The sequence below is a fragment of the Osmia bicornis genome, chromosome 1 (genome assembly GCF_907164935.1).
Source record: "Osmia bicornis bicornis chromosome 1, iOsmBic2.1, whole genome shotgun sequence".
In the NCBI taxonomy this organism is placed as follows: Eukaryota; Metazoa; Arthropoda; class Insecta; order Hymenoptera; family Megachilidae; genus Osmia; species Osmia bicornis.
In genome coordinates, this window is record NC_060216.1 from 14,094,595 (window position 1) to 14,121,280 (window position 26,686).

The following is a 26,686-nucleotide window of genomic DNA, read 5'->3' on the forward strand; positions in this document are numbered from 1 at the left end:
GCGTGTAATAATAAGGGAAGACACATTTGTGTGATTTTTCAGTAAATGGTAAGAAGTTAATTGTCTTATCGCCAAAAAGAGTAAAATTATTCAAAATAATTATTTTATTAGTTATTTCAATATTTATTACATCAAATATAAAATAATTTGTGTCTTTATTTCAAATATTTATATATGTTATTATTTCATAACCTAGAAGTCTGTAGAAAACTATCAGTAAGAATAGTAGTGCTGGCTAAAATATTATTTGAAATAGTAAATAGTCTATTCATTGTCGTAATTAGGATTTTGTTTTGGAGTGTGCCAGATACCTTAGAAGTTTAGAAATTTAGAAATTTCGGAAATTTATAATTTTGGAATTCTGGAATTTTGAAATTCTGACAACTAATAGACGATATTACTTATAATATTTATGATACCATAGAATTTCAGTTAAAAATATTAGGTGTATTTATTCATATAAACATAAATATATATTTTATTTATTCTTTAATTTAACAGGAAGGATTTTACAAATATCATTTATAATTCAAAATATGATGACTTCCATGAAGATGGCGCTTGAGTCGGTCGATCACATCAGCAGTCAAGCGCGCCCCTCTTCCCTAAGCCTCTTGTCATTGGCTCAGGGAATGAGATTCCAATATGGCCGCCGTCGTGATATCTGCACGAGTCAGTGTCGCGGAAATGTTTTGAACTCGTTGAGTAATCGCGACAACCGGTCGACGTCCAACGCATAGGTTAGTAAGAGTAACCAAACTTGACGTATTTTCATTTGAAATCGTATCGTTGAATTCGTGTCAATAAAGCGTGTATCCGTTTTGCTCGTACGGTTGCTCTCAGTATACAGTATACAGTGTCCGACCGCAGTATTCCCTTCGATGCAGGTATAGGTTACCTGCTTTCTTCTTAATCCGTTGTCCCTCTCATTTTCGGCTTACCAAGTATGATTGTATGTCTGATGCGTGTACGATTTCCTTATATGTGTGCGTGTGTGTGGATGCTTGAACGTGTGCGTCGTGAATTTTATCTTTTCGTCGCGCGTGTTTTGAACGGGAAGAAAGAAGAATCTTTGACACATCACGCCATGCTGTCTACACTCTGCGTACGGAACAGTTACATGGAAGCAACGTTCGGTAAGTTTTTACTTTTCTCTCATTTTTAACCTTTATCAGAGCATTCGGTAGTTCGAATATTTGTCAGATATATTTTTAAAAGTTACCGTCTTACTGCAAGGTTATAGTGTATTAGGTGTAGGAATAAATGATTGAAAATTGACTTCAGATAGTCAGTACAGACATTTGAATTGAAGTATTCTCCCGCTCTTTTGACGTTTTGTACTTGTTGTTAGTTTACATTACATCGCACCATAACCTTACAAATTAATATCAGCATAGACAAATTAATGAATTCATTGTCAGTAAACAATGTATTTGGCACTGTATTATTGTTTGCGTTTAACGTAGGGAGAATTAATTGATATTATTGAAGTTCAGAAATTTCGAAATTCGAGGTGTTGAGAATTTTCAAATTCTGAAAATTTAAATTAAAGATTTAGAACTTTGAAATTTGAATGTTGGAATTTTTAAACCTAAAAATTTGAGTTTTGAAACTTTGTATTATCTATAATAATGGAGTTGTAATAAAAAAAAAAATGTTCTGGAAAGAACAATTTTGATCTTAAAAACCAATTATGTTCTGATTAGTCTGTAGAAGGTTAAAAAAAAAATTTAGAGAATTGGAACTTTTGAGTGACATATGGCCTCTTTAAATATTCATTTATTTGTTTAAATCACGGTAACATTATCTGGCAGATGTACAGTTAAAATCAGTTGACAAATGTTCGAAGCAGCTCGACGAATTTATTGATTCAAAACCGCCAAGTTTCTATCGCAACTGTATTCGTAAGATGCCAGAAAAAATGGCGAAGAATTATCAGTAATATAGTAGAGTATTTGTATGGATTGTTTGAGTGTAATTTGACTTACAACTAGGAGTCGACGTGTTGATACTAATTATTGATATATTATTGGGATATTGTTGATAATATTATTAAGGTTAATGGGAGTGTCTAGAGCAGAATGTACAGTACCGAGCACGGAGGCTTTTCTAGGGAAAATGCTGATATAAGGGACCACTACACTCTAAAATATTTCAGAGTTATTAGACATTAAAAATAAATTACATTTTGTAGTTTCAAAATATCAAAATTAAGATTGTAAAATTTTAGAATTTCAAAATTTAAATTTTAAGATTTTTAAATCAGGTTTCACCTCACCGCGAAAGATTTAATAATTTTACGCATTTTCTCGTGAATGGGTTGTTCTATTTATTTCGGTATGTCGATAATCATTTCCGCTTGTTCTTGATATTCGACGTATATTGGATACTTTGAAAGGACGTCATTATTTATTTCTGTTTATCTCGCTTCCTTTTAAACGCTTTTTGTTCCAGTGATATTAATACAAAATACAAAATTAAGTTCAAATTGGAGCTCTCGTGGTCTGTTTAATTTTATAATATTTAATGATTAAAAGTCATATTATTTTGTTTCGGAATTGTTATTAATAAACATATCGTCAAAAATAGGATTTTAAGAATCTCTGTTTCCCCTGTAACCTTATTTTCCCTAGAAAAGCCTACGTTGCTCGGTACTGTACAATTATGATTACATATTTTCTCGACAAATGTAATACGAAATATTAAGGAATTTTTGTCTTAGAAAATGATTAGTTTAAAAAATTCACTATCGTGGAATTTCTAATATTCTAATGCTATTGTTTAAACCGTTACTCTCCCTTCCCGCCACACTAAGATTATAATTACGGTGCATTTTGCGTCGCATAGAATGTGCTCCATATTCGCCCTGAAAGCATCTATTCTCTGCTTTTCACCGCTGACACATTCCATCGCGAATTTCTCAGATTATATCGAATAATTACAGAATTCTAGTATCACTTCTGTCGACTTCTTACATCACAGAAGGTTGCTCGGAAATTGGGCTACCACCGTTCATCTAATTTATCTTTGTCGAAACATTGAGCAATTAAATGTCTGATTTTGAGATTTCTATAATATTCAGATACCTTAGAATGTAGCAACTTATCTCAGCAATTATAATACTTAATTAAAGTGTAGATTAATAACACTCTGTATACACCGAATTCAGAGAAAATATAATATTATCAATTTTAGGGACTAATTAAAATAATACATAAAATTCTCACTTGAATAAAAGAAAGGAGAGATATTGATGAGATATATCTATTCCTTTATTACGTTTATCGATTACCTGCTTATCTCACAAATGTTCATTTAATACCGCCTATTGTGATCGAATGGAATAATGAACGATAAATAACTTTTATCGGGCTATCGATGGATCATGTGTGAATGATAAACAGGGAGCGATAGATTTCTGTGATTGAACGTTCTTTAAAAAGATATTTTGGAAGCTGAATGAACAGCTTGTGAAATTATATTAATGATATCCTTTAAGGTTCAGAGTAGATGTGCCAAAATTTCATTAAATCCTTTCAATTTATATTAATATCATTCATTAGCATACAATAGATAATAATTATATTTTATGAATTTTTCTTACAATTACAGTAGGTTTAGAAAATACATCAATATTACACCTTGAATTTGAATAATTAGTGTCCTCTCGGTAGAAAATCATTACTGTAGAAATTATGAAAAAAATGCGAATTTCCTCCTCGGGATTCGAACCCCGATCCTCAGGGTGGTAGTCACGTACGCTACCAATTATAACAATATGTACTATTATTGCACCTTACCTTCTACACTAAAAGAAATTATAATAGATTCCTATTATAGAATTCAATTATTATTAGAGTGGAATTAGTGGGGTATATTAAAATTACCTAGGAACTTAGGATTCCTTTGGTCTATAAATAACGATTTATTGCGATTGCAATGTCTTTAGAATGTCTAGACTCTGTACCTAAAAGAGGAAGCACGTGGTCCGGCGTTTTCAAGGGGGGAGAATAGTTAATAAATTTGAACCTCTTTGTATGCTAATTTTGTCAGCCGTGTATATACGTATTTGCTCGCTAAACTTGGTATTGTATCTTCACTGTATAATAACACACATTAACCCTTCGTTGTATTGTTTCGCAAATACGCGACGAAATACGTAGTACAGGGTCACTTTGACCCGTAACAATGGGTAGTATAACATGTACTATTCGTGTTGGGTTAAAAGGACCCTTAAGTTGAAATCATTTTTTCCTTGAACTTTTCATACACATTTAGTCATTCTTGGAAGAAGTTGTAATTAGCATAAAAGCTTCTTGAGGATTGTTTCACACTTTCTAATAGTAGAATGAACGGATAGATGGTAAGCAGCCAAATGACGATATAGATTGAACGAAATCTTTAGTTGCACAATCCTTGCGACCGAATCTGCAGATCAACTATCTTGGCGCTATTTCGCATTGCGCCATGTACACTTTCGATCAAAAGTTTTCAATATTCTTCCCTTTTTGGGAAAAATAAATTTTCTAATAGGTACATTGTAGTTTCATATAAATCGCAAATATTGCATTTCTAGATAATGTTGTTACGGTCAAGGGAGACCTAAATTTACAAAACATTAATCTAAAGTTAAATGTATAATTTATAAACGAGAAAGTTTTACATATTAGAGGAATAATTTTCCGAGGAACTGGAAATTAAATTAAAATTGGGGCTCTCTCCGTGATCCGCTGCCCGAGGATTAACCACCCACCCACTCACCTTTAACCCTAAAAAGACTCGTCAAGCTCGCCATTTAGAAAATGTTGAATATATATTATTTCTCTCATTTGAAAAATTTGCAAAAATTTATTTATTTTTCTTCTCGTGTCTTCAAGATCGGTACTAGGAATGTAATTTTGAAATTTGAACGCAAAAATGAAGCTCGATCGTGTTAACAAGATATTGCGACACGATTTAATTAAATTAAATGAACTGTACACCTCTGCAGCGCGTGTTAAAAGAGGTAGCTTACAATAAATTATTTTTATAATTATTTATACCTATCACCTTGACCTTTTTCTTCAATGGGAAGGCAATACGGTGGAGGAAGACTGCTTTATCTCTCGCATTACAAGGTTGTTTATTAGGTAAACTTGCAGTGTACATGCAGTTGGGTTACGCTTGTGTGCTCGTAAAAATTGAACACGTGTATCCGTGATAAATAAAAAAAAAAATACTTAAATTGCTGTAGGAAAAAGGATGAATTAGCTGAGTATCTCCTTCCATACATATTAATTAAAATGGTTTCTATTACTCGTGTAATTAAGCTAACTGCATGCCAAAATAAAAAATAGCTTTTTTTTTTTAATGAAACTACCAGTATTAAAGTAATGAAAAGATTAAAAGTGATAATAATTAATAAATAAATAATTGAATATGTAAATGTTTAAAATTTTTGAAAAGAAGAATATTAATATTAGTGTTTAAAAAAAATGTTATTTATTATAAAATTATTTTTGCTATCAAAAGTGTATATTTATTTTAATAAAAAGGGTAAATAAACTTAAAATATCTCGCAACGTATTGATTTTTTTTTTCTTTTTTTATTATAATACTTCAGTGTTTGTTTAGTTTGTTGATGAATCACTATGTTCTTCAGAATCATTTTATTAATAATAGAAAATTAAAGAGATACTTTGCAATTCTTCGACAAGAAATTTTTGAGACCAACCTACATTCGGTTAGTAGTTGAATTTAGTAACCTCTGTCTACAGCCTCCTATCCGGCAATATAACGAGAGTTTACTGTCTGGAGGATGTATAAGATCATCCCATTTTATATTGCCACGTTCCTTCGGTTTAATATCTCATTCGAAATTTATCGAGACACGTTTCGTCCATTATTCTTGATAGACCAGGGATGATCCTCTCTGGATGGGTACACGTGTTCCACGAATATTATATTTTCACACGGGCTGAGTCAGTGTAGGAGTAACGCAACATTGTTTACTGGTTAAACGTGAATTATGAAGTGGAAGCAGTTCTTCCCGTCGGTTAAACAGCAGGTGGAGAATGTAGAAACGACAAATGATTATACTTCACCTTGTACTTCTTCCGTGTATCTATATTCAGCCCATCCGGCCGCTCTGTTCACCACTATTGATCCATTACAGCTACGTGCAATGCTGGAAGTAACTTTTACACGCGGTCCGAAGGTAAAACTGGCCAAAGATTTTTTTTTTTACGATGAAATTTCTGGAAGATTGTTAGGTGCGAAAATGCCACGAATTTTGGGTATCGTGTCCATAAGCTTCGTTTATCCGTTCATTCAATTCGCATCAGTTCGTATCAGAAGACAAATATGATTAACTAGCCATCGATCTGGATTAATATCTATTATCACTTGTAATTAAAAAAATTTAAGAAGAAGATATTTAGGCGCGTAGATTCAGATGCTGTACCCATTTTATTTCATTTTCACAGAATTATTGATGAACTTATTTTTTTAAATTATGGAATTATTGATGAACTTATTTTTTTAAATTATGGAATTATTGATGAACTTATTTTTTTAAAATTATAGAATTGTTTAGCTAAAAGTGTCTATTCTTAAGATTGTACAGTATCTTAGGGAAAATGGCGATATAGGAAAATTTTTGAAACTTTCGAGTCTCATTTGGAGGACAGAGAAGGGATAGATGTGTATCATCTTCACATGTTAAAATGATAGTAGAGCAACGCTACTATGCCTGAAAATTTCTGCGAAGGTCAAATCGCTCATTTTTCTAAAGATAAATCCAGTTGAAAACACATTCATCTTCCATTAAAAAAAAATTTTTTTTTTTCTTAATTTTTATCCAATTGTTATATAGAGGAATGCTTCGTTATATTCTATAACTCCACGCGTCAACAGTGTTCCTACGAGGCTCTATACAATTTAACGCTAGCTTGGTCACAGTTTCATCGAGATTACTTCATGATTTCCGGCACACGCGATGACGCACGGAAACTGATTTGTAGTTCGAAGAGTGTATACTACCGACCTGCCTATCGGGACAACGTATAAGTAATTTTAAATAGCTCTTCCACCGCATTCTTTATACGCCGCAAATCTGAATCCATTGCCTCCCCGATTTGATCGTGTTCGTTCACGCTGAAATATCATTTCGAGGAAATCATTATTATTACGATAGTATTTCGATTGCTATAGGTCATCGCTGATAATGTCCAGAAATTTATCGAATATGAGCAGAATTGTCGCATTAATCTTTTGAAGCCATCTGATATAAAGGGTGTGTCACCTAAGGCTGTAATGGGCGAATCACGTGCCTACTGAAGGGCTCACGGGCATCGGTGTGCCCGAAATATCAGATTTTCCGATTCTCAAACTTGGTAATTTTCCAGACTTCAAATTTTCAAATTAAATAATTTAGAAATTCAGCTGTTCGGAATTAAAGCAATTAAATTAAATTAAATTAAATAGCAATTTAGCATTGCAGAGTAGAAATATCGAATTTTTATTAAAAGAAATCTGGAAATTTAATACTGGATACGATTCCAAATAAATAAATTGATACAAAGCTGTGAAAATGGTCTTATATAAATATTGATATAAAACCGACGTTATAAACGATGTTTTCATAGCATACGTTTTAATTAAAAGATTGATAAACGCATCGAGAATATATACGTTACAGAATAATAAATTAAATATAGGATTGGAGTTTGGGGTAGTTAGTGAGATTAAATTCTCTCATAAATATATGATTTTGTTATAAATTTTTGTATTAAAAGGATGCACTATTTTTTTTTTTAATGCGCAAATACTAATTGCTAATGCCTTCGTTAATTAGTTCGTTGTTCTTCATAAGCATTAATAAAATTCATTCGTTTAGTCGTAGGTAGGTAGTACGCGAAAAAATCAGTACACTCGACATTTGTCCTTCACAGGCGCACGAAAACTTGAAAAAAAAAAAGGTATTTCAAAAGAACGGGGAGCCCAAATAATCAATATTGTTTTCCACAGCGCCATTCGTGAATTTGAATAGCAGCTTATTTTCGCGGGAACCTATTTACCGACTAAGCGCATGGTCGGCAATATAGAACCCTTTAAATCTTCTTTATTGACCGTGTTAGTTCCAGTCTTTCCTTCCAGGTGGCGCCTCTGTACACTTTTTCAAAATTTTCTAGTGCAGTGATTCTCAACATTGACTTTTTATTAATGAAAAATTTTATTTGAAAACATTTTTAATTCATTTTTATTTTTATTATTTGTATAAAACTTATACAAAGGTATTAATCTAAAATTAAATGTAAAAGGGTTCCATATATTCAAGGAATAATTTAAAAAGAGTAGCGTAAAATTTAGAAAATGTAAATAATATGAAATGCAAAATTAAATTAAAATTGTCGGTCTTCCTATGTTCCGCCCTCTGATCGCTAAAGTTAACTTTCCATTTGAAACTTTTGAACAAAGAATTTCATTCATTCCATGAAGTTTTAGAAATCACATTTTCTCACTAAAAAAACAGCTGAGTTTTATGTCTTCGGTAGATCTTTATTTGGCATTCCCGAATCACTTTAATGCATATCTATGTGTGCAACTTCCTGAAAAAGGAAGGAAGCAAAAAACTGAAACTTGGCACAAGTATGCTCGCCCACTGCAGATATAATCTGATCGATTCGGGAGGGGCATCAAAACATATTTTGCAATCCTTTTCATAAAACGTCTATAGAAGATAACATTTTGTCATCAAATAAATTTGAATAAAATTATATATTCTAGCCATTCAATTTGAACCTAATAATACGAAAAAAGATATATAATTTCTTAAACGACAGTAATTGTATTTGTACTGAAATATTTTCTCTTCTAAAGTGTTCGACTTCAAGAGAATCTTTTTATAATAATTCTTTTTGTCTCATTACGTTACGTGTTCAGAGCTCGTTCGAAAGTTTCAAAGTTTCCTTTTATTCGCCGCCAGCATTTCTCTTTCGCATAGCATTGTTATTCATGGGACGTACTTACGTACCGCAGCGTTACGCGCGTACACCATACAAATAAGTGATCGAGGCATACGGGAGAATCGATTATAATGGCTCGGCGTACATAGAGGAAACGGTGTTCCTTAACCCCGGTATTCTCGCTTACGCTTTCGTTTGATGACGTTTGAAACGCGTTACGATTTAAAAGAATTTTCTTCTCAACAAACAATTCTATTAGCATGCGGCTAAAAATTTGATGAACTCCATTTATAAAACATCTCCAGTATTTTATTCTTTCTCGTTTATCACGTTTATCGCGTCTATAAAAAAGTATCACTGGTAGCTTGTCATTTTGACACGTACAATCCAGCAGCCCACCCCTTAGTTGGGGTTCCTGCGGTCGGTATGCTCTGTATAGAAGCAGCAACCCTTCGGCAGTCAACTAATAAATTGCGCTCCACCCCAAAGAAAAGCGGCTTTTGTTTCCATTTCGCGAGATTACTACGACTGTCAGGTTGTCGTTTCCCCGCAGCCCATTTGTCCTTTCCTTCTGGGATCCTTTTTTGCATGATCGTCCTTTTCGAATAAAAGGAAAAACATCAATTCCTCATATTACTCTTTCATCCGAACTTAATTCGAATTTAATCGTGACTTATAGCTGCTTCACTGGGCAATGAATTTCCTATCAAATGAATTATTCAAAAATACTTGGATCGCTGGAGCAGTGATTCAAGTTATATTTGAAGTAATAATATTTTTTTTTCCAAGAATAGGAAGGATTTATTAATTTTTTTGGATCATGAATTCTGAATTTTTCAATTTTTCAATTTTTAATTAGATGCTTTGAAAGTTGAAATTTCGAGATTTTATGGGTCAAAATGACCCTCTATTCATTAGACACTTCGGATGATCCTGTTAATATCCATGCGTCAAGTGTCGTCAGCGACGTCCTATTCAATTAAAATCATGCGAAAGTAGAATCGAGTGTATTCGTGACTGGGAAATTGGGAAAGAGGTTTGGAAACGCTTAACGAGCATCTTCGTTGCGTGGCGAGGGTAAATTGGGAGGGGCGTTGTCGTGAAAAAAGGTGAAAGGAGGGGGATGACGAGGTGGCCGGGAGTCGGCAGCGGAAAACCCAAAGGGGTGTCAGGCGCCGGCGTCAGGGTAGCGCGACGCAATGCGGGCAGCGCGACGAGAACCAGCAATCCGGATACCTAACCTTCGATCAGATCGAACTACACTGGAATTCGGTTATTAAAAATCACGGATAATGTTATCAATCGTTTATACTCGTTACAATACAATCGATAGAAAATTAGTTAAAAATAATCCGCCTTTTATAATGAAATTCACAATTGGCACAACTGTTTCTTTTAGGGTAAAATTTTGCAAGAATTTTGAAATTTAAAAAAAATTAGAATTTTGAATCTCAGAATATTGTGGTAAATAAGGGTAATTAATAAGTTCAGACCTAATTTTTTCTGAGCTCCACGTGCTTTCTTCTTATTTTCAAATTATAAAATTAATTTATATTATTAAAAAAAATATTGGTTTTTTGTAATTTCTAGAAATTTATTAGATTTTAACGTACAAATCAAGAGAGGAATTATTGAAGTAAAAAGAAAAGTCCTATCAATTTGCATTTCCGAGATTTTCTTTTAAGAATTATCTTAATCATAGTAAGAAATTTTTCTCCTTTTGAAAAAGTTACGTTTTCCTGAAAAAGAAAAATGAATGCTACGATTATTTAGAGCGCGGCGCGATGTTTACTCGTCCTCGTTTTGAAACCTTTTCACCTTTTTTATTTATGTTAAAGCAGACACAGACGAGCCATTAATTTCGTTACCTGACATGAAAACTACGCTTTACCAAACTTTGGTTGATACACGAGTTGCTAGCTGTAATTAAAGCTCAATTATATCAGGCTGTCATGTTTTTATGTTTAATTTCGATGCTTTTTCATATTTCATGCCTTCATTTTTTAACATCTTTAACCATAAAACATGGCAAAATAGAAATTGAGGTGGGGAGAAATGGTGAAACTACTTAAATTCGTTTACACGAGATATAATTAACACGAATGTTAGAATTTTAATAACTTTGGAATCTCAGATTCTTGAAATTGCAGGACTTAAAAATTTCAGAACGTTGAAATCCTAGAATCTTGGAATTTTAGAACCTTGGAATTTCAGGGGTGAAATTTCAGAATTTCGAGATATCGGAGTTTCAAAGGAGGAATTTTAGAATCTTCTTTCGTTCGGAAAACTTTACGGAAAACGTATTCAATGACGTGAAACAAAAGAGTAAATACATTATTGAGTTAGTATTTTAAAATAAATATATTAGTTAAGCACTTTCATGGCTCTCTCGCGTGTTATTTTAAAAAATTCTCCACGTTAAACATAGTTTGAACGAGACGCATAATTCAATACATGCCAATGCATATTTGTCGATATTTATTAATATGCAAATCGAAAATTGATTGAAGTTAGCTATATTTTTACGTGTTTACCCCGGATTCCTACACGATCGAACGCTAGCTACTTTAGCAAGCGATTGAACGGAAAATTTGCGAAGTAAGGAGAATTGAAAATAATAGCTTTTAACCGTCTAAAAATGATTTTACTCTGAAAATTAACATAAAACACTTGATGACTCTAGCCTTAAGATGAAAAGTTCAGAAACTTACAAATTTTAAACTTTGACTCTGATAGTAATTTAATCTTTTATTTTAAATGCGTAAAAGATTAAATATTAAAATCACAAATACATAGCAGTAGTCGTCAAAGGGTTAAATTTCAACAGCACAAAAATGAAGGGGTAGTTTGCCAAAGAAAAAAAGAAAAAGGTGCTAGGACATTAATTACCGTGCTCCATCGAACAAACATCATAGTTATCGACAATACTTGTGGAAGAAAACCTTGGCAGAAAACCAGAAGTTCGCATTTCATGAAATGGAATGGTTACAAGAACATCGATGCAAGACTAGGTGCTAACTAGGAGAGTGGAACACCAACGAGGACCCATTGAGAAGTTTTAACGAGTTGTAACTATAGATACGATTGAACGTTTCTGAATCTCTTTTATGGAATTCATTCGAACTGCTAGCATTTTATTTTGTAAAATATAATCTGTATATTACACAATTTATTTTTTCCTGCGTCAGGTTATCTTATTTAATACTTTGAATGGTATAGTACCGAGCACTTTTCCTAGGATTCTCTACGACGGGATTCATGAGCCCGGGTTTAAATCCTGGGGAAGGAAGTTCTCGCACCCCTGTCATAATTCCCCTAGAGTAATTAATCTGGAAATGTCAGAATTCTTAGAATTCTGAAATTTCAAAGTCACCTAAGGTGCCCGAATGTTGCCAGAGTTTTGGAATTTCAAAGTCTCTTAGAATTTCAAAGTGAATTTACAGAATTTCAGAATTCCTGGAATTTTAGAATCTTTTAGAATTTTTAGAGATCAGGATTTAGGAATCTTGTAATTTTAATTTGTCGAAATATTAGAATTGCAGTAATTTTTAGTGATTTTCTTGTGAAATGACAAAAGGCATCGAAATATTTCTGAAACCTACTGTACCCTTTCCCAATTTTCTGTCAGGCAGGAAATCGAATAAGAAGCGGCTATTCCGGTCACAGTAAATCCCAAACTGCACCAAGCATTTCCTGCCGACGATTTATTTCATGGTAATTTACTTCATTCTGGTGTGTTTACCGAAGCACGTGTTACTGGTAATCACGACCGTAAAATTAGAGCCTTTCGCTTCACTCGATTGCACAATACTTTTTTTCCTTTTGACCGCTTTCTACGGCTGGTTCTTGTTGCGAATAAATAGAATAATGGTCGTTTCGCCATGTACCCTACGGGTGGTCTGAAATTTATGGGCAAGCCAATTAACTCGTGCGAGAGTGAAGCCATTAAGATGAATGTGTAATTATAACTAAACTGTAACGAAGCATACAAATATTTATGTCGACCGATTTTGGATAAATTTGTTAATTTTATGATGGATTAATGAATAGAAGGATTTTTGTTAAAAAGATTCCATAAAATGTGTAGCTATTAAAGTCTTAAATTCTTTGAGCAATATTTTTTGACCCAGATTTGAAAAATTAATTTTTCAGGAAATATAGATCCATCTAATTAATCTTGGAAAGATTATACTTGAAAGATAATAAAAAAAATGAGTAATCGTCACAGTATAGTTGTCCATCGCACATTTTAGCACTTTTATGAGATCGTAGCCCGAAGCTTTATTGAATTTAAATGAATTCATTTATATGATAATTAAAGGAAAATTTTTCTACGTTAAAAATGAGGCTATCCAAATGTCCAGAAAACCATTGAATGATTATTAAATGTAATTAAAAAATCCAATTATTTGATAATAATTAAATGTGTATATTTCATGACTATTTATTTTGTTACACTTATTGTTAGATGAATATTTAACAGAATTTTTATTATTCTTACATTGGGAATATTCAGAAGCTCTGGGGATTTGTTAAATTCTTAGGGACTCCTCGACGTTCCTTATTGCATTTTTTAATATCTTATAGTAGATCTTATAGATCGTCGAACTTTCGATGTTTTTCTGAAGGAAATTAATTGAACACGTCACAAGCAGATAATTCTATACGAAGCTGTGCACGATGCCGGGAAAATCAAAGTTTGCGCTAACTGAATTCTGGCATAAATTACTGACTGGTACTAATTAACCAATTATCAGCTCACGTAAAGATAATTTGTCACCGGCCTTGTCGTGTACGCTTCCTTCCGCTATTGGAATCGATTTCGCTGTTTAATTAACCGGGCTAATTTAAATTCGTCCACGATTGATCTCTTCTCATATATCCTGTCCCTAACCCGTGTTACCTTCCTTGCTTCCCTTCCAGCAAAGTTGTACGGTATCCCTAAGTTTAAAAAATTGATGTCTTGTATTAAATGGCCGATTTTGAAACATTAAAAGATAAAATAGCACTTTTCTATCCTAAAAACTCTTCCTGTGAATTCTCAGGATTTTTGAGATACCTTGAAGTTTTTGAAATTCCTAGAGATTTTTAGAATTCCTTGGAACTCCTAAATAATCTTAGTAATTACACACAAGTAAAAATAAATAATTAAAAGTAGTAACTGAATGAAGATATTTTTTTTAAGTTCATTTATAAAGATTGAGGATTGGTAACGACGAATATTACAGAGTGATTCTATGGTAATTCGCTCATTGTATTGTACGTGAAAAAGGTAAGAGATAAAAAGAAAGGAAGGGTTAAATATCAAATTTGTCAGAGACAAAAGGGTTCATTGTGCGACAGCCCTGGAAGTTCTTGAAAGTAACTTATTCTTAAGATAATGGTCATGCCTTTGTTCGTTTCAATAGAAACGTGCATATTTAATTGATTCATTAAATAGTTGCAGAGATTTATTTTTTAAGTAGGTCCAGAATTTTTTAAACAATGAAATTACTTAATGGAGAAGTTTCATATAATTTTTATCTATATTTCATTGTTTGTTATATTTTAACTAATATTTTATTATTGTTTTTTTTGTTTCAGACATGTGGTTCACAACTCGCAGTATGCATCGATTAAACCCAACAAGGTATTTATTATTTATTTCACATTTTAAATATTTTATTAAGAAAATCTCGAACGCGTTTAAGTTCAATTGAAGGTTCAAATTGAACAGTAATTAATAGAAAGACGACCGTTTATTCAAGGACGTAGATAAGAATATTGATTAAAAATTTATGTCGAAAGGTAGATTTATTGTAACATTTGGATTTCGGGTGCGCCTTAGTTACCAAAGCTGAGAAATCAATATCCTTCTTCGTATCTAAGCGAAGTGAACTTACGACGTATTTACTACCAAGGTAACTAAGGACTTAAAAATGAGACCACCAGTTTAATTAATCAAAAAATTCCACCACCTCATCTGTTATTAATCAAATAAATAATAGGTATTCTGTATTAACACAAAAGAGCTAAAGAGTTCATTTTCACGGGTGAGAAAGATAATTCAGGGTCGAATCAAGCGGGGTTTAAGGGGGGTGCTGAGAAAGGGGGCTGAGAAGGAGAAGGGCGTATTTTAATTTTTCCATTCACTATGTTAAAAATTCAAAAATTTGAAATTCATTAAATTATTAAAATACCTATGTTTTCGATCTGGCAAAAGGTTCGAAGGGTAGAATCGCCGGCTATCGAGGTGCAATTCAAAGGATAAATTATCTTCGAGCAGATAGGAACAAGTGAATCCGTAGTAATTGAGACGATATTTCACTCGATTAAGGCTCTCTATGTTACTAGTCGGCGTATGCAAATCCACGCTGGGTGAGCAGGAACAGATATTGCGATCTTCGTATACACGACAGCCGTTCCACTCCCTTTACCGTACATGCGTACGTTCCAATCGGTTGGAATGTGGGGGAGTAAAAAAAGGGTAAAATAGAATACGATCGACAGATAATCCTGACGTGAACAAGCTAACAAGCGAACGACAGGATAAATTTCAATCATAAATTGTTGTCGAAAGATAATCAGATAAATTACGTTCATGGAATCGTGAGATTTTAATTGAATCTTCAAATGTAATTTGTATCGGAAATTAACATGAACAGTATTCAATTGAAAATTTATCCATCATAAAACATTTCTTTCTTTATAAAATAATACATTTTCGGATCTTTCGAAATTTTTCAAATTAAATTTCAGAACTTAGAAATTTTTTAAACTTTGAAAGCTTGGAAATTTGAATTTCAAAATTTTGAATAAGAATAGCTGATCATAGTTAAATATGAATGTACCCTAAAAGAGAAAATTCGATCGGTTTCCGATGGGTCGGGGGTAAAGAGGAAGCAGCAAAGAAGTGTCGTAAAGGTTAGTCGAAAGAGTCTCAGGGGCACCCCCTCGGCAAGATACGAAGGCAGGCACCAAGTTTGCCATCCCGTTTCGCCCCGCTATAATTTTCTTTTTTCTCTTCGCCATTGTGCGCGCGTCACTTTCCTCGACTTTCCTGGGAAACGCTCATTGTTGTCAGGGCTTTCTCTCGTAACCTTTGTGGGGGGTGGTGTACACAAGCATGTACCACACTTGCGGTAGATATAATACCTGCAATCTTCCTACCCCTCTCCTGTATACACTGTGATCGAATAGAAAACACGTAGAATCCTCAAAGTTGATACAATAATTCCTAATCAAAAATAAGAAAGAGGATGACATTCGCAGTCATTTATTTTTTATTTAATATCACTATTATTAATAACGGTGCCACTGGAGGGAAATCCTCTCGTGCACCCTTCACCCCCTAAACGTACATGGTAGCGATAGCCACTTTACCGACTGCAGAGTAAAAGAAGGCATTAGCGATAAGTAAGAGGCGTCTAGATTAAGGTAATGAACGGAAAATTTGTTAAAAAAACCGCAGTAGCGTTGAACAGATAAGAGGGATGAAAAGCGTAAGACAAGGATGGCAAGAGATGATGAAAAGCAGTGCCTGGCAAAGGACCGGAAATGAAAAGCAATAGCCACGTCTTTGACGTTACAGGGAAAGGGTATTTGACCCGATAGGGAATATTAAGAACCAGTTTGCCTAACTAAGGGATTAACATGATTGGAGATGTCATAATTGCGAATCAGTTTATTAGCAAAGGCCCTTTAGCCAATGGCATCCAGGGCATGTGTGAGGACCACTTATGCTATATCTACTCGCATTCAAGTTGACCTGATGTATCCCTCTTGGAGGCCCAATGGTTCATTCTGTAACCCATTGGGTAAGAGCCGAGGTAGAGAGGTCTTCAGGTGGGCGGAGATCGATAGCACTGCGACCCAGCTCTACCCTAGCCAGGTCTCGGCTACTCTCCGTCAGTTTCTGCTTTCCGTGATCCACCTAAACTTGCACGCTATTCGTACTCACACACCTGTAACCACGGTATATGGGGAAAAGTAATTAGCGCTCCTTACGATATACGTGGAACCACAGTTCCTTGACATTGGCGTATTCTGCTCGCTGTTCCTTTGTCATAGGGTTATTGGCTTTTAATGGTTATCCTAGTTTCTCATTGTTCATTGATCCGCGCCACTTGATCACTTTATTCTGAAATTAATCTTTTAGATTTTATTTTTTAATTTTGTTTTTTTGAGGGTTTGAAGTAGAAACCTAAGTAACTTTTATGAAGGAAAGTTTCAAAGGGTCAGGCTATGATTTTTGTAAAATTTTGTGGGTTCGAAGGGTAATCAAAAATAATAGGTACGCGTTTTTTAAACCGCGGTAACTCAGTTTTGAGGGGTGAAATCAGCCTCTAAAGTTTGACCCCTTGAAAGCTAACTCGGTAACTTTTGAAGATAGAAGGAAACTTGTTTAATAGAAATTGAATAGTTTTTAACGCATGAAAAGAAAATGCAATGGTTGACAAAAAATCTCCGATAGTTAGCGAGTTAGTTTCTAAGGGGTGAAACTTTGGAGGGTGATTTTAGCTTTTAAAACTGAGTTACCGTAGCTAGAAACGAAATTGGCATGTATTATTCGTCTTGAGAAAGTCTTCAAAGTCTAAAAATTCAGATTTTAATTAAATCTTGGAGAGCTGTGCCAAGTATCCGGTAATTTATTTTTCTTGGCCAAAATTTTAATTAAAAAAGGAAATCATCCTTTAATGTAACTTTGAAAAATATCAAATTTCAAATGATACAAATCCACTACTGAAATTTATGACATATTCAAACCAGGCACGCGTATAAAAAGTATGAAACCAGAAATAAACTACGCTATGAAACGTCAACAAGAAATACAAGTGGCCGGACGATAATGGATGAAATTAATTACATTTCAGTGGTCACGTAGCAGTATCGTTGTCACGAAAATGAAAACACTTTTACTCCAATATTTTTGGCACAATTCTCTGCGCAGCTTTTGTACTCGAATTTTGACGTACGTCATATTTCTTTCTTTCATCAAGCTTTCTTCTGAATCGCTGAGATAAGCGATTTCTTTTATTTCCACTTTTGTGAATATCTGTTTCTATACGCGTCACTCATCGTCGGAGTAATAATAGTCTATCTCTACTCACTTTTATTTTAATTAATTTTATTTTCATTTATTTTATTTTTCATTAATTTGATTTAATTTGATTTTCATTAATTTTATTTATTTGATTTTATTCAATTTTAATTTTCGTCCCAAGTGGCAATAATTTTTTGTCTAACACGATACCAGGGCATTAGAATAGTATACCAAATAAATGATGCTAGAAATAGGTATTAAATTCGGGAAACAAATATACTTCGATTTTCACGTCATTTATCCGTCTACCTGATAATTACACTTACGCATGATCGTCGAATTGAATGTTGGAAGGAAAAACGACCTAACGACTTTAGTAAAAATGCATATCGCGTGTGGGGTGGCGCAAGATCCCAGTTGTTTTCGTGTTTATCATAGAACGTTATAGCGGTTCGGGTCGCGTGCTGTGCGAAATCGTTGCCCGGGTAAAATAAATGCAACCCGTGGAAGCCTTGACGCGCTGTTCGTAAGGAGAAATTAAGATTGGCAAGCTGGATAATATCCGCGGCGACCTCACGGCATTTCAAAGGGCAACTGAGATCCCTTCGCGTGTCACACGACCACGAACCAATGTTCTTGCCTCGTCTATTCACACCAGCTTGTTCAACTCGCTGCTAATACACACTCTATTCGCATTCAAACGATCAACTAATGATGGGAAAAATGCATTTCTTTTTAAACTTGTAAAAAAGTTTACATACTCCAGGATATGAGCAATTTATTCCTTTGTGGTACCGTGTCGACACGCAGGGAGTAGAATCCTTTAGTTCTGGCTTCGAGTCCAATTGAGGAAAGTTTATTTTTTTTTTTTTATGTTTAATGTTAGAATTATTTTATGCGTATTTTTTCATAAATATATTATTAATGTAAAAAATGTTTCAGGTAAAATGTGATTCATTTTTATTTTAAATAACGAAGCTAACTTTCCTTTATTTTTCGAATCCTTTCTTAAAGTAATTTAAAATAATATTCAATTAATTCAATTAATTTGAAGAAAAAAAAAATATATATCTCACTGATTCGAAGACATACACTAATCGCTTCAACCTGTTTTTGTATGTGATTTTTTAAAGCTCAAAACATAGATACATTTATTTCACATGTAGAATTAGTATCATATCACGTTTTATTGAAATCCATGAGGACCAGGTCGTAAACTTTCCTTGTTAGAACGCGAATAGTATGTTGATCCTTGAATTATCACCGAAGTTACTGTTTTCAATTCGGAAAGTGTAACAGAATTTATAACAAAATGTTTCGAAACATGCGACGCGATGGCAAGTTTCTCGGACAAACTTGATCCGATCGATCTACAAGCCGCATAATGTAACAAGTTTGCATTGACCAACCCATGTGACGTAAGGTGAATAAAGTTTACGTGTTGACGCAAGCTGACAAAAGTCTAAATCGGTCGAATAATTAAAAAGAAAAAAAAAAAGGTGAAAGAGAGAACTGCGGTTGAAATAAGCGGTATTAAAGTTCAGGTTGATCAGATAATTGAATCAGGGGATTGGAAAGGAGTATAATGGTAAACGATAAATAAAGAAACCCAGAAAATCCTAAATACCATCCGTATTACCTTACCAAAATTAAATGGCCGGGAAGAACTATAAAGGTAAATTGAAAAATTTTATAGCTTCCATATTACACTCGGAATATTAAGCAACGAACTATAAAATAAAATTTAACAGCTGTTATGTTATAATCCTTAATATTTATATTTCGTACCCACTTACCACTGCTCGTTTTCACTATGGTATGGAACGTGTAAAGCATAACAAAAACACAGGTAATTTCATTCCACGAAGCAGGTTCCGTTTACATGTACCTATGTCCATAACCAGTTGAATTTCGTAAAATTATTTATTTTTGAACCAGGTCGGCAAACTGGAACAGCAAACGATTTAATGTAATCTAGCTGCACGAGAAGATAGAACTGATATTTTTATATTTTACAAACCTCGGTTCTTGATAGAAAATCCTGATAAAAAATAAGTCATTGTTACTTTTTAAAATTGAATCATTGAGTCATTACTAATTTAAAAATTTTATTATGAAACATACTTTCATTCACGGAAAGGGTGAAAACTCTTTAATAAATACCTTCCGATCAAACTGATCAATTACCGATATTTTCTGACCGTTTACTCTGCAATGTTTAGCATATTCTAGAGCCTAGAACAAGCGCCATTCTTTCTAGATAAACAAACCTAATTCCGAAAGGATTATACTACTGTTATAATAGAACAAAAACGACTGTCTTGAAAAGACCATGGTGCCTTGTTATCGTAAAGTCGAGACTAAAGAAATATTCAAATTAGCACTGGCGGTTGAGCACGCGATATCGAGTGATCGTTAAATTAAAATAATTGCAAGAATTCGTTAAGAATACAGGAACTGCCAACACTGAAAATTATTTTTATAAAAAATTTCATTAAAATGATATTCATCGTATGTATTTCATCCTTGGATTATACGAGCAATTAAAAGAGAAAGAGGAAAGCATAGGGGAAAGAAAGACAGGGTTAAGGGGAGATTGATGATGGTTATAGTGTAACGAGTACCCCACACGCGACACGGCTTAAAACCCAGAATTATCGATCTCCCTGGACAGCCTCGTCTATGTAGAAAGCATTGTTGAAATCACTTCGATGTATTCCAATGACGGTTCCTGTATAGTTGCTAGAGTGTTATGTGAATTATTGTAACGTCGATCGAACTCCAAACTTCGACTTAGTTCCAAAGATATATCGTCAGGAAAGCCATGATACATTGTTCAAAAATAATGGCAATTAAATGGCTAATAGTATGGGTAATAAAAGAGAAGGTATATTTAATGGTATTAATGTATGTAAATGGCTATTGGTATTTATGGGTGGAAGCAATTAATACAAAGTAATAATGTCTTTATTAAAGATAATATTTAATTATTAAAGAAACTAAGGCTAAAACGAAGTGTTTCATCTTTCGAGACTCCATTCGAAATAAAAAAAGGATCCCAGCCACACGCACGAGATATGTTATGTATTATCTTATTTAATTTTTATTTATTCATTTTTTAATAGTATTAGAAAATTTTTCATGGTACTGACTTACGAATGGAATTCGTTTTTGTTATTTAATTAATCCAATAATGGCTTTATCTGAAAAGATTACAATACAAATACAATGAGTACTAATTCTTGTTCACATTTAATGTTACATTAACATTTATCAATTACCAGCAAGTACAGTGCTATTATTAGTTCCATATTTCATACATGTATTTACCATGATATTACGCATGTTATTGGATTCAAAATTTCGGTTCCTGCAAATAGCATATGGTGGTACTCGACGTTATTGTAGTGCCTTCGTTTGTGCGATCATTCCACGTCACGTGTGAGTGAAATGAAAAGCAAGGAATTCCATTTGACATACGTAATCGAATTTATTTGTATATTGCACTCGAGAGATTATAATAACGCTTGAAATTCGTACCTGTAATTTGTCGATTAATACGATTGTCGAGCTTCAAAATCCAAATTTTCAGATTTCTAGATTTCAATATTTTTTAATGTTCAGTTAAACAATTTTTTAATTTTCTAAATTGTTTTAATCGGTTCTTGAATGATGCTCGACTTTGAAATATGTAACGTGTATGTCACGGAGAGAAAAAGTTTTGTGAATGACAGTGCAAGTTTTTGTCGTTTTGCAAGATACGAACGGACTTACGTGAAAGGGTCTGAAACGATGCAAGAGATGATGATGATGCATGGATATTGCTCTGGTTTTACGGGTTTTTTGGTCCGGTAATAATCCGCTTTTGTGTTTTGAAATATGTGTATACCGTAGTCGTGCCATACGAGCTGCTTTGTATGCCTTTTCTTTTCTATCCTCGAATATGATTATAGATTATATAGTTATTAGATACATCATTTTTTAAAGGGTCAAATATAATCAATCTCCAATTGAAAACTTTTTACCTTTATTTTTATTTAAAAAAATTTTTAAATCTGAAATTTAATATTTTAAAATTTGCATTTAAAAGGTTTGAAAGTTTTACACGTGACATTTTAATTTTGTTGCCACATTTCCATAGTGGCGTTATTAAATTTTGAAACTTTCAAATTTTAATTTTTTCAATTTTCAATGAAAATATTTTTGTTGAAAGTTTCATGAATAATTCAATCGTGTTAATTACAGTCCAATACAATTTAAAAAATTTCTTTTTCATATGGTCAAATTTCCCAAGAAGTTTTATGCTACTTAATAAATGAAAAGAAAATTAATATTTTAAAATTTATTTTATATTTAATATAGATTGCAGGAGGTATCTTTGAAAGGGTAGTTCGAAACGCAGGCAGTTTAATACTTGTATGAGTAATTTATCCTGAATTAAAATCGAACAAGCAGCCAGGGGTCGTTATGTAGGAGACAATGGTGATAAAAGCAGCAATCTCGAGCTCGAGATAGCTGGTAATGCAGGCGTGTATACCGCATCAGCATCTTGACGAGTATCACTGTCGTATTTTCATTTTATGCGGTGTGCAACTACAGAAATGAAAGAGATATCATGCTATCTGTACAGGAAAATCCTTTGGTATTTTTCCATGCCAAAAATACGTAATCAAAATGAAAATCGAAATATTAATGAAACATTTGTAGAGGAATTTTCAACAAATTTTAAGCTTCAAATTAATATAAAATAATCCCTCTTTTATGATACTTTGCTTGTATATTTTCCAGTAGAAAATGCGTACATTTCTGTCGATGCTTTGAAAACCACAGTCGTATAGACGAACGCACAATTTTTCCTTTTTTTCCACCCCTTTCGCTCAGGAAATACAACACAGAAGAAACAATAGCTGCACTGTCTCAGTTGATTTCAGTATCCGTGACCCGATTACTCGACATGCCACATATATATACCAGCAGTTTTCAGTAACGACCTTTTAATCGATATCACTGCTCTTTCATCTTTTTGAGTCACGGATAAATCGTTTCTCCGTTGAGCGATGGTCACTCTTTTGTTAAAGTTTATTGGACGAACGATCATGCCCTTTTTCCTTTTTTTCCTTGTATAGTAAACGCTTGATAATTCCCTGCATTTGGAGCTTTCGAAGGAATTATCGAGCGCCAATGGGGCATCCTTGCATTTTTCACAATTGATTTGTTTCTGTGATTAATGGATCTTTTATTTGTTTCTGTGAAAAAAATTATATGGCATGAAATGGATCTTGGGTGAATGTTTAGTGATTGCAGATAATCATGACACTTGTGTAGTGATTTCTTTTTCGATTGCTTTAATTAATTAGGTACTTAATGTTCGATGAAATTAAATTTTCTTCTTATCTAATCATCTTATCTAACGTTTATAATCAATTTATTTTTATTAGATTTTGGTCATTGGTTTCGTACTCTTCAGGTTTATCACACTGATAACCATTTTTTAAAACTTTGTTAGGTATTTATAGAAAGTCAAAGTAGTAAGTTTATATTTGGAGACTGTGAATATCGAATCTTGAATCTTTGAATTAATTAATTAAAACGTTGTAGCTTTGAATTTTGAATTTGAAGCTGATATAAAAATTATTAACATTTTTATTATAGAAATCACGAATTTGCAATATTTGAAAATAAATAGATATTTTATTAAAAGTTTATTGTATAATAATTTATACGTATAATATAATTTTATACCATAATTAATACTTATCTCTCTTTTCCAATTGCAATCAATATATATATATATTTTATTCGCTGAATACGAAATATGTTTATTAATAATGACACCGTTATCCCCATATATTTCTCTGATATTTCATTGCACCACGAGTTTTGGTCCGTAACTTCCTCTGCTGGCAACATTTTCGCAATTTGTTGTATGAATGATTACGACTGCGATTTATGGTCAATATTTATCTCTGTTAAAGAAAACTATTACAAATCCATTACCAGATGTTTCTTCTATGAATTATTATTAAAAAAAAAAACACGTGTGGTACAGGGTCATTTCAAAGTTACTGCAATAAGGATGTGTCATTTTTACGTCCTACTTTTACAAGAACAAAGTTAATTACATTGTCTAGAAATCAATTGTCTATTATCAACCCCTGTAACCAAATTAATTTTCTATAAATCCTTAGATATTTAAAATTCCTGAAAATTTTCAAACTTCCAAAAAATTATTATAAATAAGGTACCCTCGAATCATTCTTCTTCTATCTCTTTCCACTTTATAAATTTAAAATCCCTGGGAACTTTGAAACTTCCAAAAAATTATTCTAAATAAGGTACCCTCGAATCATTCTTCTTCTATCTATTTCCATTTTATAAATTTAATTATTTGTCATTGGATATCAGGTAAATTTAAAATTTCTGGGAACTTTGAAACTTCCAAAAAATTATTCTAAATAAGGTACCCTCGAATCATTCTTCTTCTATCTATTTCCACTTTATAAATTTAATTTTGTCATTGGACATCAGGTAAATTTAAAATTCCTGGGAACTTTGAAACTTCCAAAAAATTATTCTAAATAAGGTACCCTCGAATCATGCTTCTTCTATCTATTTCCACTTAATGAATTTAATTATATTGGACATCAGGTAAATTTAAAATTCCTGGGAACTTTGAAACTTCCAAAAAATTATTCTAAATAAGGTACCCTCGAATCATGCTTCTTCTATCTATTTCCACTTAATGAATTTAATTATATTGGACATCAGGTAAGTTCGATTAGCAGTTATGCATAGAGGCTTAGGGTGCAAGGAACGCAACAGGGAAGAGAAAGAATCCGATGGTAGAGCTCTTATACATGGTGGATGGTGGATGAAACTCGGTGGGTGGGTGTCGTGGCTGTGGAAAAGGAAGGCAGGGGGGAGGGCTCGTTTAGCACGCAGGATCAGCATCGAAGGGAGAAGCCTCGGTTCGTCTCTTTTAGTAGTAGCTCCGCCGCATTCGTACCTACCACGTCCGTCAAACAATTTCATACATTCATTTTTATTTCCTCCCCCCCTCTCTCTCTCTCTCTCTCCCTTCGTGTCTGTGTTCGGCCTGGCTGCTAGCTTAGTGTTGTACGCACGCCCGTTCGGACAGACACAGGTCGTCCGTGACGTTGTTGTCATTAAACGTAGGAGAGGGAGAAAGCTTACAGGTAGAGACCGTGTAAGTCGCGAGCGTAGTATGCTGGCTGAAGCTCGAAGAGTACTACCTTTTCCGGTGGATGGCTAATTGCTGGTGGGAAGAAAGGGCAGAAAAGGAAGGCTTTTCGAGTGTGCTTCTCGCGTGCTCACTTCGCTGTCCGGACTTGAAGAGGAGGATATACCCTGGTGTGGATTGTGTTTCTTCGGGCAGAAAAATTTCTTACTTTTCTGCTTTTTCTTTCTCATCAGAGCGGAGATTATTATTCGGCTCGGTGTACGTTCTATAGGTATACGATGATTTTATGAACGGATAGGTGAACGTTCGCCCACACAGAGACGTATTTTGTGTATTGTGACGGAATATAGCCGGATGAGTTTTCGAACCTTGTGAACAGACACTGCTATTTTGTGGGTGTTGAAGTGATCGCTGACGAGACCAGGAGTGAATTTCGGCGAATCGTGAAATTTTACTGCAGATCTCTGGTAAGGATTTTCAGATTGCTTTCGAGACGAGGGAACCGACGGATCGCGACGGCGATTGATTATTTTCATTCGGGGTCACTTTCACCCGTAACAATTTTATTAGAAAATATGTTCAAGTATAATAAAATATATATAAACACCAAGTGGTAGATATAGCGATACATAATTCGGATTGGGTCCAATTGACCTTGCATTCGAAGAGTTAAGATTAATATTGAATTTCAGTTCTAAATCATAGATTAGATCAGGAAGGATTAATTAATTTAAAACATTTTGACACCTTGAAATTTGAATCTTGCAACTTTGAAGATGTAATGTATTTAATAGTTGGAAATTCCTGGGGACTTGAGGGATTCCTAGGGATTATTGGTAATCCTTAGAACTTAAGAAGTTATTATACAAAATAACAAAACCCTTTCTAAACAATTTTTTTTTTTTTAATTAATTCATCTTGAGTTCAAGTGTTTACGTAAGACAGTTTTTAGAAATCAAATTATTAATTTTCTTTTTCATGTTATAACGTGTAAAATATTTATGTTTAACTTGATACTTCAAGTATCAGCTACTTGTTTCTATTATGTCATCTTTGTGGAAACTTATCTTTGTGATTGATAATTGATAATTTTCCTTATAATAGACGCACATGGTACGTTGTTGATTGAATTACACTAAACGCTGTATGACGCACCCCGTGCGGCTTCAATTTTCAACGCGTTAAGTGTAGTAAATTACGCTTTCTTCTTTTTCATATAGAAATGGTCCTATCGATTATCGATATCCTATTGATACTTAACCCTCGCTTGTCATACTTATTTTTCGTGGGTATATCATTTTATTGAAGTTCGTAGGACCTGAGATTATTTCTCTGTATAAATCTGCTTAAACTGATTGCATGAAAAATTATTAAAAATCGAGATTGTTATTCGAAAATATGATTGACAGAAAATCAAAGTAATAACATATACAACAATCTAATAATACTTTTGAATATTTTGAACGAAAGTGGAGGTGAAAAATTCTCCAATTTTTATTTACTAGAGTTTTTGGAAAC

General features: G+C 33.4%; 2 protein-coding genes across 5 annotated transcripts in view; both read left to right on the plus strand.

Moving 5' to 3' along the window:
• Positions 1-510: 510 nt before the first annotated feature.
• The window catches only part of LOC114870870 (neurocalcin homolog), a 63,070-nt gene continuing 36,894 nt past the window's right edge, over positions 511-26,686 (plus strand). The window contains exon 1 of one of the 2 annotated variants that reach the window (XM_029176054.2): positions 511-740. The gene's annotated coding sequence lies outside the window, so the exon portion shown is untranslated. The other variant, XM_029176055.2, reaches the window with a different exon arrangement.
• LOC114870872 (neuronal calcium sensor 2) overlaps positions 895-26,686 on the plus strand; it is a 50,406-nt gene continuing 24,614 nt past the window's right edge. The window contains exons 1-2 of one of the 3 annotated variants that reach the window (XM_029176061.2): positions 895-1,136; positions 14,529-14,574. The gene's annotated coding sequence lies outside the window, so the exon portion shown is untranslated. Of the gene's footprint in view, positions 1,137-14,528; positions 14,575-25,175; positions 25,636-26,686 lie in introns of those variants that run through there. The other 2 variants (XM_029176060.2, XM_029176059.2) reach the window with 2 other exon arrangements.